This window comes from Myxine glutinosa, chromosome 1, assembly GCF_964187855.1.
Source record: "Myxine glutinosa chromosome 1, kmMyxGlut1.1, whole genome shotgun sequence".
Classification (NCBI taxonomy): Eukaryota; Metazoa; Chordata; class Myxini; order Myxiniformes; family Myxinidae; genus Myxine; species Myxine glutinosa.
In genome coordinates, this window is record NC_136261.1 from 178,024,315 (window position 1) to 178,033,002 (window position 8,688).

Sequence of the window (8,688 nt, forward strand, 5' to 3'; positions counted from 1 at the left end):
TAAGGGAATGAAGCTGTGTAATCGCTCGTTGTGAAATTAAAACTAAGAATTGTGCTTCTCATCTTATTTAATATCTAATAAAATATCTTTGTATTGACATTTATTAATTATTTTCATATTCATCAACTGATCTAAAATGGCTGAGGATTCATTAAAACAATTGTTGTTTCCAGCCTTCTTACTACCTAACAACAATAATAGCCTATTAACTAATTGTGATGGGTCATTTGGAAGAAAACTAACACCTGAACCAAGTTTACTTAAAGCATCAATAATATGTTTCTCCTTCTCATTCTTCTTACTTTTACCAGCAACAGAAACTCCATAATCAAGTGCATTTAACAACTCAATATATACCCTATCTTCCTCTCTTTCCATATCAAGTGGTTCCTCAAAATATTTTGAACCGCTGAATCCGGGGTTTGTTAGAAGAAACATTAATCTTGGAGTTAATTTAACATTTGGTTGAGTAGAACTCAAGAACATCAATTCATCATTAAATATCAATACCTTTTCTTCCACAAGATGAAACACTGCTGGTTCTTCTGTTGGAATGAGACCTGCTCTGGTTTTTGAACCCGCCGAATATTCATTGTTTTGAAGAGCTTCCACAACATAATTAGGGGGTTGATTTACCTCCTCAAGTTTCCGAAATAATCCCTCGTCATCATATTCTAATTCACCAAGTTCTTGTTTTGTTATCTGACTAAAATCTTTGAGCATTTGAAGTTTTTTCGGAGTAAATTCTACCGTGGGAACTGTAGGTGAGTGTTGAGTTTTCAAAAGTGGTTTAAAGAATTTCTCTTGTTTTCTTTCAAAGGCTTCTTCACCAGTTAGTTTCTGTCTCCGTTTCTTCTTTATCTCTTCCTGTTGTTTAACAACTTTTGAAACTAATTGTTGATGTTCCTTAAATTTTCTTTCTCTTTCTTCGGTATTCATTTAGTATTGAAAAATATCATTTAATGAATTGTAAAGGTCAATGGGAAAATTTTCCTTTTCTTCATCATTATAGTAAATGTGTTGAAATAAATCTTTTTCTTTAAATATTTCATCAAATTCTTTATTGGTATTAATACGAGTTGTTATTTCTTCTTCACTAATACTTGTATCTCTGCTTTTCATACGTTTGCGTTGAGTCTCCTCATCGATATCAAAACCGAATGATAAAATCTTAACTCCATCACCACACAATTGTTTAATAATTTGTCTCATTCCTTCAGGATTAGTTTCTAAAATCCCAAGACCATTAGATTTTACTTTATTTAACTCACTCTTACAATGTGAATATTTTGTAGAACCAAGAGAGACCTCCTCAAATATTTGACCTTCGTTCCTCAATCGCATATGTTCCTCCATTGAAATGTAGTAATAATCTTTCCCTTCTACTTCTCCTAGTCGCTTTGCTCTGGTTGTAGTACTCACAAAACGAATCATAGGGTGTTTTTAAAAAAAACTTACAATCTTTTCATTTTTACTATTCAAGAGTTTAGATTTATGAAAGTTCTTTCCAGAAGCAGATTTACCCACAAGGTTAATAATAATTGTTGTCATTTATATATGTAATTTTGTTTAAAATAAAAATACATCCTTTAATATCTCATCTTGTTTCACAACAATATATTTATATTTTCCAATCGTGTGTTTCATATAATTTTCAAATTCTTTTTTACTACATAACGTAGAGCAATTATCTCTCCAAAAATTATTTACATCTATTGAATTTAACTTAAATAAAATAAAAGTATTAGCATTGTTTCTTATTGAGTGTCGAGGGAGTTGAAAATATGACTGACTAAGATAAATACAATTACAAGAAGAATGTCTCCCTCTTGTATAGTAGCTATCCATTACTGTTTGGTTTCTCTCATTAACACAATCATCAAAGATGACGAGGTTCTTTTTTGATTTATCTAAATCTTGAGGTGAAGGTATATCATCCGTATTATCACTGAGAATACAAGTTATGGGTTTTGGTTTAGGTTTCTGTGTATCACAAAATAGTTGTATTATATCCTCAATGTTATAATCATTTAGTTTGTTTTGAAGTTTAAATAAACCGATAATGTCTTCCTTTTTAAGACCTGCATTAAAACCCTGTGAGAGTAGTTGATACTCGGGTTGAAAACTTGACTTCGTAAAAATTATTAAATTATCATAATCTAAAAAGTTGGGGGTAAGGAGCATCTTTAAAAGCAAACAGGTTTTTCCACATCTGCTTGAACCAACTATTAGACATCTCAATGAATTTGGAATGTTTTTATGGTTATTAAATTTTATCTTATTTTCCCAAACGGGTAAAAAATCATTCATTTATATATTTGGAAAATAAGTCATCCAACTTTTTTTGAGCTATTTTAGAAACTCTATATTTTATCCTGAGTTCGGGTTTAATTTCAAAATAATTCATTATTTTATTTATGTAGTATCTTGTATTAACATTTCCATTAAAATTATTTTGAATAATAAATATCATTAAACCCTTATACATTTCCTCAATACAAAGAGTCTCTTTCCTTGTAAGAAATGGTGTATTATCACCATAATGCTTAACATTCATCTCTCTTATTAATCTTGTAAAGTAATTCATTTTTGGTTCTAATTTAAAAGAGTTATATGTTTTTTTATATTTCTTATTATCATTAATTAGAATATAATCACAGAATAAACATTGTTTATATGAATCCTCATCATTAAGCCCCACTCTATCACAAGCCGGACAATTCTCTAATTTATCATATGGAGAGTCTGGAAATTCTAAATATCCTTCACAACTTATCATATTTATGTGGTAAATTTTTACTTAAACTAAATGCAAGTTTATTCATTAATAAATACAATGTTTCAAAGCACAAAAGACAAATTTCAATCAATCTCTACTTCGGTGAAAGATATAGAAAAATATGTCAAAGATGTTAAATTGAACAAAGATTAATATGGAAATTTTTGGGTAAAACCAGTTATGGAAAATAACATGAGCCCCTCTATTTCATTTAAAGGAAGAGCTCTAACTATACCTGGAAAGACATCCATTAAAGTAAATCTAACAAAAGTTTCTCCTCTACTCCTGGCAATTTATTCAAAGCTTGAAAAAGTGATTGACCATGATACTTTGAAAAAGAATGATAAGACCATCAACAATACTCGTGGAGAAATTTGTATTTACTTTAATAATCCAAAGGGTGTAGATCTAAGTAAAATGAATGATGTTAATATTTCTGGTGAAATGTCATTTCGTTCTATGATAGTTAGAGATTATTTAAAGATAACTTTTGATATTAAAAATGTAGAGATTGAATCCATTAATGAAAGAAAGTATATTGGTATAGATGGAAAGGTTTTTTCTGCTAATTAAATATGAGTCATTACAGCAGTGAAGATTTTACTATTTCATTGAACTCGGACAATAGTGATGATAGTATTTCATTGAACTCGGACGATGGTGATGATAGTATTTCATTGAACACAGATGATAGTTATGATACTAATAGTTTGTGCTCAAATGATAGTTATGAGAGTAGCTTTATTGATGACTCTGAGTATGATTCTGAGTATTCATGTGATAGTTATGACTTAGATGATTCTGAGTGAAAAAGTGTTTTAGTTTAAGCACAGCGATATATATAAAACGGAGCTGTAAAGCTCAAAAGTGTTTTATTTTAAGCACAGTGATATATATAAAACACCACGTTTTCTCACGCTATAAATATGGTTTATTGTGATACTTGCGAGAAGGAAGTAAAATATTATAAACAACATATTCTCACCGCAAAACATACATACAACATTCTTAACAAACTTTCCCCTCTTCCACCTAAAACAAAACATTGTAAGGTCTGTAAAACAACCATCCTCAAGAAGGGGTTTAAAGCCCATCTTAAAACTAACAAACACTTGTCAAAATTGTTTACTATTAAAAATACTGATGGTGCTTTCAAAAGACATATCAGGATTCGAATCTTTAACTTCAAACCTCCCGAACCAAAGTCTATAGTTGATGCTGTAGAAATAGTCAAACCTGCTGTTCAAACATTGATTGAAAAAACACTAAAAGAAATGAAACCACTTAAATTTTATATGGGGGTAAAATTAGAAATGACAAAGGATAAAGGAGTTATAGATACACCATACATGAGAACTGAGCCACACTTTATATCTTCATATCAAGATTTTAAAACATCAGGAGTCTATGATGAACTTATTAAACAAGAGCAAGATGTGGATAATTCAATCGTAGGAAGTGGATTCAATATAGGAAAAATTATTTACATAGACATTCATATTCTTAAATCAGATCCTCTAAAAGCTTCTTCTTACATTGATTTACCCAGTGTTATCAAAAATAGAAAAGCAGTTATCAATATCAAAAATAAAGACAATAAATGTTTTCTCTGGTCTATTTTAGCACACTTACATCCTCCACATTTTCATGATGAAAGAGTATCTCATTATAAAAAATATGAGAATACATTAAATATGAAAGATCTAAAGTTTCCGATGACTTTAAATGATATTCCTAAATTTGAAAAGATGAATAATTTATCAGTTAATGTTTATGGTCGAACAGAAACAAACAACATTCAGGTTTTAAAGCTTTCTGACAATTGTAAACAAACTCATATTAATCTTCTATATTTTAATTCAGAGGAAAATTCACATTATACATACATCAAAGATATTACAAAATTAATAAAACCACAAGTATGTAAAAGAACAAATAAAATATATATTTGTATGCGTTGTCTTAACTTCTTCCATACACAAGAAATATTAGATAAACATTCAAATTATTGTGGTGAACATAAATCAACGGTAATCAACATGCCTAAAAAAGGTTCAAAGATCACATTCAAAGATGAAAAGAAAACAATAAAACATCCATTTGTTATATATGCTGATTTTGAAAGTATTTTAGAAAAAATTGATACTGCTTCTCCAGATCCAAAAGAATCATACACAAATAAATATCAAAAACATACTCCTTGTGGTTTTTGTTATTATATCAAATCATCCGTTGGTGATAAATATAACAAGTTAGAGATGTATAGAGGCTCAAATACCCCAGAGGAGTTTGTGAAACGACTAGAAAAAGACTGTTCGATTAACCAAGATAATGAGAGAAACCAATAAACCAATGTCCTTAACAAGTAAAGAAAAAAGAGAATTTATAAAAAACAATGTCTGTCATATTTGTGAGGAGAAAATTGGTAAAGGTCTAAAGGTTAGAGACCATTGTCATCTCACTGGTAAATATAGAGGTCCGGCTCATCAAAGTTGTAATATTAATTTATCAACTCCCCTCTTTCATTCCTGTCTTTCTTCATAACAACGCTCATTATGATACACATCTATTTATCAAGGAACTCTCAAAGACTTCTGGAAGTATCTCAGCAATTCCAAACACGGATCAGAAATACATTTCATTCACAAAAACAATTCACACATCTCCTATTACTCATATCAGATTTCTTGATACATTTAAATTCATGGCAAGTCCATTGGCTAACTTGGTTCAAAATCTAAAAGAGTTTCCATGTCTTTCAGAGTATTTTTTAGATAAAGATTTTCTAACACAAAAGGGAATTTACCCCTATGACTATATGGACTCATTTGAGAGATTCAATGAAACACAACTTCCTTTAAAAGAAAATTTCTATAACAAATTAAATAATAGTCATATATCTGATAAAGATTATGTACACGCACAAAATGTTTGGAAAAAATATAACATCAAGAATCTTGGCGAGTATCACGATTTGTATCTCAAAACTGATGTGCTTTTGTTGGCTGATGTGTTTGAGGCTTTCAGAACAATCTGTCATTCTGGATATGGATTGGATCCTGCTCACTATTACACTGCTCCTGGATTGGCTTGGAGCGCGATGTTAAAAATGACAAAACAAGTTTGGATTTGATAACCGATGTTGATATGCTTTTGATGATTGAAAAGGCAAAGAGAGGAGGAATTTCACAAGTCTGTTCAAAGAGATATGCTAAAGCAAATAACAAGTACATTCCAAATTATAATCCATCGGTAGAGAGCTCCTACTTGATGTATTATGATGCGAACAACCTGTATGGCTGGGCAATGTCTCAGGCTCTTCCTTATGGAAAACTTAGATGGGTAAAGGAAAAAGATTACAAAAAGATTTTACAAGATGTATGTATCTCTACACAAAAAGAATTGAATGATTCAAAGGTTGGTTATTATTTTGAGGTCGATTTGAAATATCCAGAGGAACTTCATAACCTACACAAAGATCTCCCATTTGCTTGTGAAAAGGAAAGTCCAAAGAAGGAGTGGTTAAGTGATTATCAACAATCATTTAATATAGGTGAATCAACAGAAAAATTACTTACTACATTATATAACAAGAAAAATTATGTTCTACACCAAAGAAATTTGTGGCAATATTTATCAAAAGGTCTAAGAGTAGAGAAGATCCATAGGGTTCTAAAGTTCAATCAAAGTCATTGGTTGAAGGGGTACATTGATTTTAATACACAAAGAAGAACAGAGTCAAAAACAGATTTTGAGAAAGACTTTTATAAATTGATGAATAATGCGGTCTTTGGTAAGACCATGGAAAATGTGAGAAAAAGACAAAATATCAGACTATCAACATCTTGGAAACAAGCATCAAAATTAATTAATAGACCGAGTTTTACTAGAGCTGAGGTCTTTACTGAGAACTTTTGTGCGATCCATTTGATTAAAGAGAGTATTAAAATGGACAAACCTATTTATATTGGAACATCAATTCTTGATTTATCAAAGTCATTAATGTATGATTACTTTTATAATAACTTGAGGAAGAAATATCAAAATGATGTTCATCTACTTTATATGGATACAGATAGTTTTATTTTGCAAATTAATACTGATGATGTTTATTCAGACATGAAAAAGGACATTAATATCTATGACACTAGTAATTACAGTCCAGAGAGTGAGTTGTTCTCTTCTAAAAATAAAAAGGTGATTGGAAAGTTTAAGGATGAATTAGGAGGAAATGTCATGAGTGAATTTGTGGGATTGAGGTCTAAGGCTTATGCTTATAAATACATTGTGAATAACGTTGAAAAAACTGATAAGAGTGTTAAAAGGCATAAAGAAAAATGTCATTAAAGAAACAATAAACTTTAAGGATTATTATAACTGTTTAACAACAAAGAAAGAAGAGTTTAGAAAGATTAATGGAATAAGAAGTTATAAACATAAATTATATTCAGAAGAGGTGAATAAGAAAGCATTGGGGGCTTTTGATGATAAGAGGTTTCTTTTAGAAAATGGAATTGATAGTCTCCCTTATGGTTATATAAGTATATAAGTGATAAGTTAAAAAGGGGGGTTAGGGATTTTAACGGGCTACCGCCGCCTTTTTACAATTATATAAATGATAGAACCAAGTACCAACCAGACTAAAGAGTGGAGGTGTAATCAACCTTGGTAGATAAATGGTAAACATAACGAATGTGAAAAATATCAAATAGGTATAATTGAAAAGACAACTGGTAAAAAAATTTACAAAACAAATAAGAGAATTAATTTAAATACCGGTGAATTGGGTAAAAAAGATGGAAATATTTTTGAGTGGACGGAAAACTTTGATGGTTGCCAGGAAAATATATACTTTAATTTAAAAATGGTATGTGGCACTGGAGGCGCTCAAACAAGAACATTGAGGGAGGTTTACCATTTTATCTTAGTTCAGTTAAAATATCTTAATAAAGAACCAAACTCAAACATCTTTTTTGTTAATATATTAGATGGTGAAGAGAGTGGCAAGAGAATTAAATTATTTCCCACGCATAAACAAATATTTGTAGGATCGATGTTTGAGTGGGTCAAAGATGATTCACCAGATGATATTAAGAGTAAAAGGTTAAAAGGTCCATAAGGTCAGAAGGATCACAGGTTCACACAGAAGGACCATTGTTTAAGTGGTCTAATGAATAAGGATAACATGTCAAAAGTTTAGAAGGTTCGTAAAGAACAGGGTGAGAGAAATAGAGGTGTTTAGGGGCAATGAGGGAGGGGAAAAATTAACATGTAAGTCAATGGGAAAAATGAGAGTGTCCCAGAAGCAACATATATACACTACTGTCCTGGGGGCCCCAATGCTCCTTCCGGTCGGGAGCAGCCAGGGTATTTGGTCAATGAAAAGTCCCAAGGACTTGAGTGCCACTCCTGACTGCGAAGCAGGGGAGGGACTCCCGCTCGAACCACGGTTTTAGATGTTCTAATTGCCGAGCGGTTTTAGCAACCGAATTGCCGAGCGGTTGGCTGGCACGGGTTCGAGCTATTAACAGTCACTAACCCGATTCCGAAGCGTTGGCCTAAATCGCGCCACAGGTATTCAATGGGGGAAATCACAAAGACGATCGGATGTGGAAGAAGAAGCCAAAGTAAGGAGGAACAGGAATTTTTTAACCAATTATGTACACAATCAAAGAAACCAAGGGAGAAGGAAAGATACGAAAATAATTACAGAAGGAGAAGAAGACACAGTGCAATTCTAGCTTATCTACAGGCTTAACTTATTCCCAGGACAGAACAAACAAGACAAACTCACATACACAAATGGATGGAATGGCAGGGGTGGATGGCTGGACGGATGAGAAGGTGGGACCACAGGACTCGAAGGATGCGGGTCCGGTCTGTGTAAACGGCAAGGCTCGAAGTGAGCG

At 31.6% G+C, this 8,688-nt stretch overlaps 1 protein-coding gene across 1 annotated transcript in view; it reads right to left on the minus strand.

Moving 5' to 3' along the window:
• Window positions 1–8,688, minus strand: part of LOC144890669 (uncharacterized) — a 178,687-nt gene that overhangs the window by 38,405 nt on the left and 131,594 nt on the right. The gene's annotated exons all lie outside the window — the stretch shown is intronic.